Source organism: Bombina bombina, chromosome 6 (genome assembly GCF_027579735.1).
Source record: "Bombina bombina isolate aBomBom1 chromosome 6, aBomBom1.pri, whole genome shotgun sequence".
NCBI lineage: Eukaryota > Metazoa > Chordata > Amphibia > Anura > Bombinatoridae > Bombina > Bombina bombina.
Window position 1 is genome coordinate 422,662,020 of NC_069504.1, and position 14,285 is coordinate 422,676,304.

Below are 14,285 nucleotides of genomic sequence, written 5' to 3' on the forward strand. Positions count from 1 at the left end.
AAAAATGATTCCCATAACAAAACTGCCAGACTGCAAAGGGAAATACACCTAGACCTGACTCATGGCAATTATAAGTAAAATACATATATTTAAAACTTTATATTAATGCATAAAGCGCCAAACCATAGCTGAGAGTGTCTTAGATAATGATACATACTTACCGAAAGACACCCATCCACATATAGCAGATAGCCAAACCAGTACTGAAAACTATCATCAGAGGTAATGGTATATAAGAGTATATCGTTGATCTGAAAAGGGAGGCAGGAGATGAATCCCTACGACCGATAACAGAGAACCCTTGAAAAGATTTCCCGCGAGGTAAAGCATAAAATCAATAGGTGATACTCTCTTCACATCCCTTTGACAAACACTGTAATCTGAGAGGAATTGGGCTTCAGAATGCTTAGAAGCACTTATCATCAAATAGATCATAAAAATTAAGCACAAACTTACTTCACCACCTCCATAGGAGGCAAAGTTTGTAAAAACTGAATTGTGGGTGTGGTGAGGAGTGTATTTATAGGCATTTTGAGGTTTGGGAAACTTTGCCCCTCCTGGTAGGATTGTATATCCCATACGTCACTAGCTCATGGACTCTTGCCAATTGCATGAAAGAAATCTAGATTGAGAAGATAAATAGTCTCCAAATATCCACTCGGGATCAACCTCTCGGAAACCCTTACAGCTCGAGGAATGTACGATAAACGAGCATCCCAAACTCCTGGCAAAAGCGACAGCTCAATAAAATACATCCTAACCGGATCAAAGTAAATGAGGGCAGCACCCGAGGTGAATGCCGAAGAAGAATGGACACACTAACAGGACCAGCCGGTCAGAGACCCAATTCTTCCAAAGCTCAGAACTGGAATAAGATACCCCAAAAACAGAAAAAATGCAGACGACAAAGAGATTGACTTCATCCCCCCTCGTCTAACCCTGCTTTCTGTCTGGAATGGAAGACCGAGGATCCATCGACCCGTAAGGACTGGGATCCTCCAGCACTGCCAAAACATGCTTCAGCAGGACACAAAGGCGCGCTAGTCTATAACGAATGGCAAGACTTACCTCTGCCGGGGCAACTGATGACCCTGGCCCCGAGGGTTGGACCCCTAAAACCTCAGAGGAAACCGCTTCCCCAGAGGGTTGATATGATTCAGACAATCCCACATCTGATGAGCCCTGGTTAATGGAAAATGGTGGAAGATGTAAATGCGTCAATGCCATTGATATGGCCATGCGGAACCGTGTCGTAACTTCTGGAGGAAAGAAGCCGCCTTCCGGCAAAGGGGTAACAGCATTTGGGACACCTGCTTGCATAGCAAGAGAAGGTTCTAGGGTGCACGCCTCGTGGAATATGGGATCCTCAGGGGCGGATGGCTCGGCGGACTCTAAGTTCCCCGATTCGGTAGAAACGAGCACTCTAAATCGGCATTCAAAACATAACTGTTGGGTATGGATTACCCGGGCCATTTCATACTCTTCGCAAGAAGAAGAATCTGAATCAGAGACATCCGTCTCCAAAAATTCACAATCCTTCATAACTTGGTGATTGAAATTATGGATAAAAAATAAATGGCACCTTACACCCCCCAATGGCTGGGGCACTCACCAACTCCTATGACCAAGACAACTAACAAAACAGACTCTCTCTGTCGCCACCCGGTCAGGAAAACGGAAATGAAGAACAGAAAACGTGACTACGCCCGGTCACAAGGTGCACCGTGCAGGCCAAAGAAAAGCGCGCCAGTCTACAAGGACCGCGCAGCCTGACAAAAAGGCCGGTATGTTCCGAAATAGCCACGAGATTAAGCTTCACTACATATTAGCAGACAGGATCAAATAACAATCATGACTGTTCAATAGCCCCACTCAGGAGATATTAACCCTTGATTCCATAAAGATAAAAGGAGTCCCACTGAGACCCTGACTCTTCTTTTACATTACATTCTCAAATTGAAAGTAAAATTAAACGATCTTACCAGAATCTACGCCGTGGAACAGGAACATGGCCCTTCAAGTGTGACAGATAGTAGCATCGCTTCTGACATGGACTTGAGTGAAGAAAGCAGGCAGCGAAACTTGTCAACGCTGATTGCCTATGGAGCGGATAATATGAGTTGGGATGGTTTCACAGAAAGGCTCTTCCTGCATCTCCGGACTCTAACGTTCATCCAAGCTCTCACTGAGAGGCTGACAGGACTACTTAAAACTCCAGTCCCATTCCAAAGATTACTATATCTATATAGAGACTTATTGAATCTTCTGACACTTCTCTGCCAACCTCCTGTAGCGTTCGAATAAGAATATTACATTTATTAAACACAGTTGTAGACTACAAATACTATTTCAAATTCGAATGAATACATAGCTAAACATTTTATTATTCGAACAAATATTTTCCAATTTTATTAAAAAATTAGAAAAAAAAAATTAGAAAACGAAAATTTGAAAATAGAATGTTATATAAACATTTGAAAATCGATTTGAACGAACAAATGTATCAAAATTTGTTTTAAATTTTGAATTTTTAGTAACATTCGCCTATCTATAAGTGTAACCTAAGTTCCAAAATGTCAGCACCCATGATTAGAAGGAGGTGTGCTCTGTTATGTTTCCCTACCGCATTATGTTTTAATACCTATGACCATGCCATTAATTTACATGTAAAGACAGTTGTGCACGCATTCACTCATTGCCGCAGTTGGCAAATATTATAGAACGCGCCTACAATAAACTTGAAAATTACACTAAAGAGCATGCATTTGCTCACTGCCGCAGTCGGCAAATATTACAGAACCGCTACGTCCACAATTTGGCACTTGTTGGGGAAATAACAGTGCCAAAAAGCGCCTTCCTACAGCTATGTATATATTCAATATTATTATATAATATAAGTAGTTACAAACATTCCCTTTCATGATGAAACACTAATACATGCCCATTTTGTAACTATTTATATTATGTCTGCGTTATTAAAATACGTTCAATCCTTTAATCAAAGAAATCAGTATAATAGTATTAAATATACAGAATAAAAGAACATAGATGTAGGAAGCCTTTTTTTTGGCACTGTGCATAGTTATGTAGGAAAAAATATTAAAGGGACACTGTACCCAAATTTTTTCTTTTGTAATTCAGAAAGAGCATGCAATTTTAAGCAACTTTCTAATTTACTCCTATTATCAATTTTTCTTCGTTCTCTTGCTATCATTATTTGAAAAAGAAGGCATCTAAGCTTTTTTTTGGTTTCAGTACTCTGGACAGCACTTTTTTATTGGTGGATGAATTTATCCACCAATCAGCAAGGACAACCCAGGTTGTTCACCAAAAATGGGCCGGCATCTAAACTTACATTCTTGCATTTCAAATAAAGATACCAAGAGAATGAAGAAAATTTGATAATAGGAGTCAATTAGAAAGTTGCTTAAAATGTCATGCACAATCTGAATCACAAAATATTTTTTTTGGGTACAGTGTCCCTTTAACAGAAAAAAAGAAACTAACACCATTTTTAGGATATTATATAGAATTGAGGAGTTGACATATTAAGGACAACTTAGCTGAAAAAAAGAATCACTAAGGACTTTAAAAAAATAAAATAAAAAAATCATCAATTTACAAAAACACAGATTAATAGAAATATTAGTGAACTTAAAGGGATACAAACCCCTAAAATTCTGTTTGGGATTCAGAAAGAGCATACCATTTTTATAAAAAGTTTTGAATTTACTTCTATTATAAAATTTGATTTGATCCCATGATATTCTTTGATGAAGGGATACATAGGTAGGTGTCTGGAACACTACATGGAAGGAAATAGTGCTGTCATCTAGTGCTTGCGTAAATGGATAACATTCTTGCAGATCTTCTGCCATGTAGTGCTCTAAACAAGTGCATGCTCCTGAGTTTATGTCACTGCTTTTAATAAAAGATACAAAGAGAACAAACAAAATGTGATAATGAGGTAACTTAGAAAGTTGTTAAAAATGGCTTGCTCTATTTCAATTATTAAAGAAACAATTAGGCTTTCATGTCCCTTTAATGGAAAAAAGGACATATATAGTATATATTATATATACTATGGGGCCCATTTATCAAGCTCTGGATGGAGCTTGTGTTTTCTCGCCAGAAACAGCAGTTATGAAGCAGTGGTCTAAAGAACACTGCTCCATAACCCCGTACGCCTGCTATGAGCAAGCGGACACACATCGCCGAAAATCAACCCGTTCGAGGACGATCGGGTTGATTGACACCCCCTGCTGGCGGCTGATTGGCAACGAATCTGCAGGGGGCGGCGTTGCACCACCAACTCACAAGAGCTGCTGGTGCAATGCTGAATACGGAGAGCGTATTGCTCTTCGCATTCAGCGAGGTCTGGCGGACCTGATCCGCACTGTCGGATCAGGTCCGCCAGACCTTTAATAAATATCCCCTAGATGTGAAAGAAATCTATCATGAGTATTATTTTACTAGACATGGAAATATTGGATTAGGTATGTCCTAGTAATACCTAAAATTGCTATAAAAAACATTATGCAATAAAGGCCATATCACATCAGCTGTTTTAAACAATGGGCCTTTCCTACCAAAGAGTTCTAGGCAGTACTACTTTGTGATGACACCCCTTAAGCAATTAACAGTCTAGAAATATTTGGAAGGATGCGCCCAAGCTTTAAAAACATAAGCCACTGATGTTTAATTAGTTCTGCAAGGACCAAAATGATGCATTAAACTGTATGCATATATTCCAAGCTTCTTTTTTTTCCCAGACAGGATGATACAAATGCTCATAAGCAAAAATCCTCCAAATAATACAGGTCAGTAGATTCTATGAAAACATCCAAAGTAATTCTCTATGATTATAAACGGTTAAATAACACATTCTTTATAAATAAACACATACCCTGAGAAATGTCCTCCTGGATGAACTTACTGTAAATGCTGGAAATGATATGACATATAAACACCTCTGGCTGCACATCAGATTTAAGATGAGGAGGATTATGCACACCAGACATCTCTTAAGAAGTTAACAGTAATCTGATACTCTAACAGATTATTTAAAGTACTTTCACCAAAGATCTAAGGTGTAAGGTGCCTGCATTTTATGATCTTGCCCGTGCTTTGGTTACTGTAATGCTGGGTAATGTTAGGTTGACTAGAATTTTAAAAGCCTCTGGAGATTTCAAGAGCATGAAATAGTTTGATACTTAAGTCATTTGTCTTGGCTTCCATATTTGGCAACAGACCAATTATGCATTCCACATGTTTTTTAATGACTTGTTTGCAATATAACTGATGTGTTTACAATATACCAGCTATGAATTTGAGCACAGGGCAGCATGCTTACAATTTACATTGCAACTAAAAAGAACTGACCTTTTTTGGAAACACCTACCACATATACTATAATTTGTGTTGATGCTGTCCCTGTGGAATACATTTAGGGCTAGATTACAAGTGGCACGCTTTATGCTTACCTGATAAATTGATTTCTTCTATGGTAAGACGAGTCCACGGATTCATCCTTTACTTGTTGGATATTATCCTTCCCTACAGGAAGTGGCAAAGAGCACCACAGCAGAGCTGTCTATATAGCTCCTCCCTTAGCTCCACCCCCAGTCATTCGACCGAAGGTACAGGAAGAAAAAGGAGAAACTACAAGGTGCAGAGGTGACTGAGTTTAAATAAAAAAAATATAATCTGTCTTAAAATGACAGGGCGGGCCGTGGACTCGTCTTACCATAGAAGAAATCAATTTATCAGGTATTTACCTGTGGGATACAATACCAAAGCTACAGGACACGGATGAACGGGAGGGACAAGACAGATGGTTAAACAGAAGGCACCACTGCTTGAAGAACTTTTCTCCCAAAAACAGCCTCCGAAGAAGCAAAGGTATCAAATTTGTAAAATTTAGAAAAGGTGTGAAGCGAAGACCAAGTCGCAGCCTTACAAACCTGTTCAACAGAAGTATCATTTTTAAAAGCCCATGTGGAAGCCACCGCTCTAGTAGAGTGAGCTGTAATTCTTTCAGGAGGCTGCTGTCCAGCAGTTTCGTATGCCAAACGGATGATGCTTTTTAGCTAAAAGGCAAGAGAGGTAGCCGTAGCTTTTTTACCTCTACGTTTTCCAGAATAGACAACAAACAAAGAAGATGTTTGACGAAAATCTTTGGTCGCTTGCAAGTAAAACTTTAAAGCACGAACCACATCCAAGTTGTGCAATAGACGCTCCTTCTTAGAGGAAGGATTAGGACACTGAGAAGGAACAACAATTTCCTGATTAATATTCTTACTAGTAACAACCTTAGAAAGGAATCTAGGTTTGGTACGCAAAACCACCTTATCCGCATTGCAATGCAGATAGTTCAGAAACTCTTCGAGCCAAAGAGATAGCAACTAAAAACAGAACTTTCCAAGATAGAAGCTTAATATCTATGAAATGCATAGGTTCAAACGGAACCCCTTGAAGAACCTTAAGAACTAAATTCAAACTCCATGGTGGAGCAACAGGTTTAAACACAGGCTTGATTCTAACTAAAGCCTGACAGAACGACTGAAACATCTGCCAGACTTTGTGCAGTAGAATTGATAAAGCAGATATCTGTCCCTTTAAGGAACTAGCTGATAGCCCCTTCTCCAATCTTTCTTGGAGAAAGGACAAAATCTTAGGAATCCTGATCTTACTCCATGAGAAGCCTTTGGATTCGCACCAATAAAGATATTTACGCCATATCTTATGATAATTTTTCCTGGTGACAGGCTTTCGAGCCTGAATCAAGGTATCTATGACTCCAAGAAACCCGGCTTGGATAAGATCAAGCGTTTAATCTCCAAGCAGTCAGCCGCAGAGAAGCTAGATTTGGATGCTGGAACGGACCTTGATTCAGAAAGTCCTGTCTCAGTGGCAGAGTCCATGGTGGAAGAGATGACATGTCCACCAGGTCTGCATACCAAGTCCTGAGTGGCCACGCAGGTGCTATCAAAATCCCAGAAGCTCTCTCCTGTTTGATTCTGGCAATCAAACGAGTAAGGAGAGGAAATGGTGGAAAAACACATAAGCCAGGTTGAACGACCAGGGTACTGCTAGAGCATCTATCAGTACTGCCTGAGGATGCCTTGACCTGGACCCGTAACGAAGAAGTTTGGCATTCTGACGAGACGCCATCAGATTCAATTCTGGTGTGCCCCATTGCCGAATCAATTGTGCAAAAACCTCCAGATGGAGTTCAAACTCCCCCGGATGAAAAGTCTGACGACTTAGAAAATCCACTTCCCAGTTCTCCACTCCTGGGATATAGATTGCTGATAGATGGCAAGAGTGAGTCTCTGCCCATCGAATTATTTTGGTAACCTCTATCATCGCTAGAGAACTCTTTGTTCCCCCCTGATGATTGATATATGCTACAGTCGTGATATTGTCCGACTGAAATCTTATGAATCTGGCCAGCGCCAGCTGAGGCCACGCCTGAAGCGCGTTGAATATCGTTCTCAGTTCTAGAATATTGATTGGGAGGAGAGTCTCCTCCTGAGTCCACAAACACTGTGCTTTCAGGGAATTCCAGACTGCACCCTAGACCAATAGGCTGGCGTCCATCGTCACTATGACCCCCGCTGGCCTGCAGAAACACATTCCCTTGGACAGATGGTCCTGTGACAGCCACCAAAGAAGAGAGTTTCTGGTCTCCTGGTCCAGATTTATCTGAGGAGATAAATCTGCATAATCCCCATTCCACTGTTTGAGCATGCAAAGTTGCAGTGGTCTGAGATGCAAGCGAGCAAACGGAACTATGTCCATTGCCGCTACCATTAAACCGATTACTTCCATACACTGAGCCACTGACAGCCGAAGAATGGAATTAAGAGCTCGGCAGCTGGATAAAATCTTTGATTTCCTGACCTCTGTCAGAAAAATTTTCATGTCCACCGAATCTATCAGAGTTCCCAGGAATGGAACTCTTGTAGGAGGGATAAGTGAACTCTTTTTTTACGTTAACCTTCCACCCGTGAGATCTTAGAAAATCCAGCACGATGTCCGTGTGAGACTTGGCTAGTTGGTAAGTTGACGCCTGGATTAAGATATCGTCCAGATAAGGCGCCACAGCTATACCCCGCAGTCTTAGAACCGCCAGAAGGGACCCCAGCACCTTTGTGAAAATTCTGGGAGCCGTGGCCAACCCGAAGGGAAGAGCCACAAACTGGTAATGCTTGTCCAGAAATGCGAACCTGAGGAACTGGTGATGATCTTTGTGGATAGGAATGTGCAGATACGCATCCACAGTCCATATAAGTCCACGGTGGTCATATATTGACCCTCCTGGATAATTGGCAAAATAGTCCGAATGGTCTCCATCTTGAAGGATGGGACTCTGAGGAACTTGTTAAGGATTTTGAGATCCAAAATTGGTCTGAAAGTTCCCTCTTTTTTGGGAACCACAAACAGATTGGAGTAGAACCCTTGCCCCTGTTCTGTTTCCGGAACTGGGCAGATCACTCCCATGGAATATAGGTCTTCTACACAGTGTAAGAACGCCTCTCTTTTTGTCTGGTTTACAGACAATTGAGAGATGGAATATCCCCCTTGGGGGAGAATCTTTGAAATCTAGAAGATACCCCTGAGTTACTATTTCTAAAGCCCAGGAATCCTGAACGTCTCTTGCCCAAGCCTGAGCGAAGAGAGAAAGTCTGCGCCCTACTAGATCCGGTCCCGGATCGGGGGCTACCCCTTCATGCTGTCTTGGAGGAAGCAGCGGGCTTCTTGGCCTGTTTACCCTTGTTCCAAGTCTGGTTAAGTCTCCAGACTGACTTGGATTGAGCCAAATTCTCTTCTTTCTTTGCGGCAGGGGAAGAGGGACCACCTTTGAAGTTTCGAAAGGAACAAAAATTATTTTGTTTGTTCCTCATCTTATTCGTCTTATCCTTAGGAAGGGCATGGCCTTTCCCTCCAGTGATGTCTGAAATGATCTCTTTCAGTTCAGGCCCGAATAGGGTCTTACCCTTGAAAGGGATGGCTAAAAGCTTAGCTTTTGATGACACATCAGCAGACCAGGACTTAAGCCATAACGCTCTACGCGCTAAAATGACAAAACCTGAATTCTTCGCCGCTAAATTAGCCAATTAAAAAGCGGCATCTGTAATGAAAGAATTAGCTAGCTTGAGAGCACTAATTCTATCCAGAATATCCAGAGCCTCGAACCAAAAGGACGCAGCAGTAGTTACAGGAACAATGCATGCTATAGGTTGGAGAAGAAAACCATGATGAACAAATTTTTTCTTTAGTAGACCCTCTAATTTTTTATCCATAGGATCTTTGAAAGCACAACTGTCCTCAATAGGTATAGTTGTACGCTTAGCCAGGTTAGAAATAGCTCCCTCCACCTTAGGGACCGTCTGCCACGAGTCCCGCACGGCGTCTGATATGGGAAACATTTTCTTAAAAGTAGGAGGGGGAGCAAACGGAATACCTGGTCTATCCCACTCCTTAGTAACAATTTCCGAAATCCTCTTAGGGACCGGAAAAACATCAGTGTAGGCAGGAACCTCTAGGAATCTGTCCATTTTACACAATTTCTCTGGAACTACAATAGGGTCACAATCATCCAGAGTCACTAAAACCTCCCTGAGCAGGTTTCTAGTTTAAATTTAAAAGCCGTCATATCAGAATCTGTCTGTGGGAACAAATTTCCTAAGTCAGAAATCTCTCCCTCAGCCAGCAAATCCCTCACTTCAGAACATTTTGAGGGTACATCGGATATGGCTAATAAAGCGTCAGAGGGCTCAGTGTTTGTTGACCTGCTGCGCTTCCCCTGTAACCCAGGCAGCTTAGATAAAACCTCTGTGAGGGTAGTATTCATAACTCCGGCCATATCTTGCAGGGTGAAAGAATTAGACGCACTAGAAGTACTTGGAGTCGCTTGTGCGGGCGTTAACGGTTGTGACACTTGGGGAGAATTAGATGGCATAACCTGATTCTCTTCTGACTGAGAATCATCCTGCAACATACTTTTAGTAGCTAAACTATGTTCTTTACAATTTATTGACCTTTCAGTGCATGAGGGACACATTCTAAGTGGAGGTTCCACAATGGCTTCTAAATATATTGAACATTGACTTTCCTCAATGTCAGACATGTTGAACAGGCTAGTTATGACTACAAACAAGCATTAAAACACTTTATTTAGTAAAAAAAATAACAATCTTAAAAAACAGTACTGTCCCTTTAAGAGAAAAAAAGCATACACGTTCTGTAAAACAGCCTAAACATGCACCAATTTTTTCAAAATTTTGTATGTAGACACAATATAGGTAGTTAAGATTGCACCACAATTTTTTTTTAACAATTAACCCCTTAATTTCGAAACCGGATCGAATATAGGCCCAGATCCGGAAAAAAGCACTCTCAGCACCTTGCCACAGCCCTACTGTAGCCCTACCTGCTCTCAGGGATCGAAAGTGTGGGGTAAAAGCTTCAATTTGGCCCAAAACATACACCAGGGCCCTCAGGAGTTAGAGCTTGCTGCTTACTGACAAAACTAACTGCGCATCTGAGGCGCGAAAATAGGCCCCGCCCATCTCACTCGATGTTTCCTCAGGCTTAAAGAACCGCACCAGAGCGGTTATAACTAGCCATGTGAGTTTTAAGACCTGAAAATTAAGCCTTGTGTGCCTTAATAAAATTGCCCAAAAAACGTTTATTGCCCACAAAAACGTTAAAGCACTCCCATTCAACAAAAAAACGTTTGCTCACAAACATTTGTCATACAGTGTCAGACATATTAGAAATTGGCCCCATATGCAAGCTAAGTAATGCCCTTTTTTTAGCTCTAGGATTACTGCTTACCGTTACCCTCCTGGGTATAATGTCAGCCTTTCTGAAATACAAAGTCTCTCCAGAAAAATATGACTGAACATACCTCATTGCTGCATTGCATGAAACCGTTCCTCACACTGAAGTTTCCTGTACTCCTCAGCCTCTGTGGGAACAGCAATGGACCTTAGTTACAAATGCTAAGATCATCATCCTCCAAGCAGCAGTCATCCATCTGCTGCCTGAGAGTAAATAGTACACACCGGTACCATTTAAAATAATAAACTTTTGCTTGAAGAAATTAAAAACTAATATTTTATCACCTCTTTCACTTTACCCTTCCTAGTACTTAGAGCTATATAGACAGCTCTGCTGTGGTGCTCTTTGCCACTTCCTGTAGGGAAGGATAATATCCCACAAGTAAAGGATGAATCCGTGGACTTGTCTTACCTTTATAGAAGAAAAGGGGTTTATGGCGGCTGTTTGTGAGCATCGTTTTTTTTGCTTGTATTCCAAGTTAAAAGTAAACACGATTGCTTGAGCGCAATTTAAGTTAAAGCGGTTAGCCTGACCTCAGAGCTCTGGTTAAGTGTTTCGAGAAACAAAACAATTGTCACAAAACAAATCACACATACATTGCAACGTACCATTACACTCATAATAACACCATCTAATAAAAAATATATATAAAAAAACACTGCACAAAAATGTTATAAGGTCTTAGGTGTTAGAAAAAAAAAGGCAGGCAAAGGGCTTTGAAATAGAGATACATACTTATACATGACTGAATATGTATATGTGTGTGTGTATACATACATATATATACATATATATATATATATATATATATATATATATGTACCAAATGGATTTTCACTCACACCTCCAAACACAGCTGCCAGGGTGTCAGGAAAAGGAGATTCAATCCAACAAACAAAATATCTGCACTCACTGGACTTGTGAAAAAAGGTTTTATATAGTGACCCCGAAACGTCCAGTAAGTGCGGATATTTTGTTTTATATATATATATATATATATATATATATATATATATATATATATGTACATATTTATTTATATATGTATATGTGTACATATGTATTTACCGACATATATACATATGTATATAAGTGCATTGGAGCCCTTTGCAGTTAAGCAGATGAAATCATGAAAAAACATATTTATGCAATATTCATATTTAATAATGGTTTTACCTATGTATACCAAAAAGACTCTCTTTTTTTCTCACTAACTAAAGTTCATAAAGATCAGGGTGCAATTAATGCATTTAAATCCTTAAAAAAAAACTCACACTCTCTGGATTTAGTTTACTGTGACGTTTCGGGGCCTTCACTCCTTCCTCAGACAAAAAAGAAATATGTATTTATGAATAAATAGAACATATTCCTCTGTGAAGAACATTGGAATGTGAAGTATTCATTTTTTCATGTTAGGTTAGCGCACTTGAGAATATGCGACCAGGCTTGTGCAGGAGTTAAGTGTTAGCCCCCCTCTTTTTTAGCTCCATTGACTTCTATGGTGTCAAGGTATAAGTAAAGATATATATATATATATATATATATATATATATATATATATATATTTATTTTAATCATGAAAATCACAACGTTGCCTGGTAGTCTGATCTAGGTGAGATATTTTGTGAGAAAGTAACCATTTACATTTCACATGCAAATTGATCCCATGCTGTGTAAGTGGGGCAATGAAAACTTGGCCAGCAAAAACATATGCTATAGTGTAACTTTGAAATTTACTAAAAATACAGCAAATAAACATATTTGAATGTATGCCTCAGAATGTATTGAATATAGAAATTTGGGAGATTGTCTAATTTTCTAATATTACATGAGTAGTTGCTAAGCTTGATAGGTGACTATTTTAGTCAATCTAAAATGTTTAACTGTGCCAGAATAATAACCTCTGTATTTATTTTATTTATTTTTCAAAGACGATAAATACAAGATACTGCATAGAAATGAATGTGTGTGTGTGTGTGTATATATATATATATATATATATATATATATATATATATATATATATATATACAGTATATATTTTGAAAGTATAAAATGTCTTAGCATCTATATTTTTTTTAAAAAAAATATTTGTGAACCTAAAAAGAAATGATCAATAACACTTATTTTTATTTCAGATGGACCATAGACAAAATTCATGCATGCAGAATTTGTTGGAGATGTAGAACATGCTGTATTTGTGTGAAAACATATATAACAGATATATAAATGCCATTAATTTCAGAATAATTAGAAGTATTAATTTGCTTTAATATAGTATAATGCTAAAGGCACATGATGTATTTATATGATACTACCCCATCTACAATTAATATTGTAATTTATTGATGCAATGTTATAGTATTGTTTAAAATAATCATTGTATGAGATAACTGTTTAGAAATGATTAAATGTATTGCTGTGTTGTGTTGTCTGCTGCCCCCGATGGACAAGGTCCGGTGTTGCGATACAGATATTGCAGCCAGGAGACGATTGGTTGCTGCAAGAATGCATCTCCTTGGCAACATACATTCACAGGGTGAACCAATGAGAAGGGACAAGCACGTGGGCGTAACCAAACAAGATCTCCAATGATTATATAACAGGAAAGTTAAATGTAAGATAGGACAGTTTTTTGTGATTTGCTTAGACTGGTGATTGATAACTGGCGGCCATACTTGGAACACAGTCACTTAAAGCAAGGAGCTAAAACTATCCTTGATCTATGCAAAATAACTTTCCTTCAAATGAGGAGATCTAAAGATATTTGGAAAAGACTGAAATACAATTTGGTTCAAACTAATGATGTATGATTGTCCTAACTTTTAATATTTTAAACAAAGGTTATTGGTAATATCATAGTCAAATTGTAATTAACAGATTTAAATGAACACTCAGTATTTTAAAGCTAGTATTTCATAGACTGTGTATTGTTAAACTAATCCTAAATTTTAAATTGTTTATCTTTGCAAATATATAGTTATAACTCAGAATTGGGTTTTTGCATAAATAATATATACAATTTCTGATGTTTTAAATTAGAATTGTGTTAGAATAAATTGTGGTTAAATAACTGAGTGTATTGCTTGAATGTTAGCAGCTAAATATCTTAGAATCTCATTGTGTTAACTGAATGAAAGGCTATTGTGAATAAGTAAACGTGTATGAACTCTGCATAGCATATTTTAATAGTTTTTAAACGCATATGATATTGATTCATATTCTGGTATTACAAATATATTCTAATGTGTTCATAGATATTAACTAATAAAAAGAATTCAGGTATTTATATTAATTTTATGGTTTCTAGTAGATGCATATTGATTTAGGGTTTATTTTTAAAGGATAATTATTAAATATATTGTATTATAACCCTGCCATAGACTGACAATGGGGAAATATGTTATTGCGTGTGCGATATTGTAAGTTCTGCT

General features: G+C 38.7%; 1 protein-coding gene across 2 annotated transcripts in view; it reads right to left on the reverse strand.

The window, feature by feature from the left end:
- ARHGAP26 (Rho GTPase activating protein 26) overlaps nt 1–14,285 on the reverse strand; it is a 1,495,203-nt gene that overhangs the window by 30,740 nt on the left and 1,450,178 nt on the right. The window lies entirely within an intron of this gene.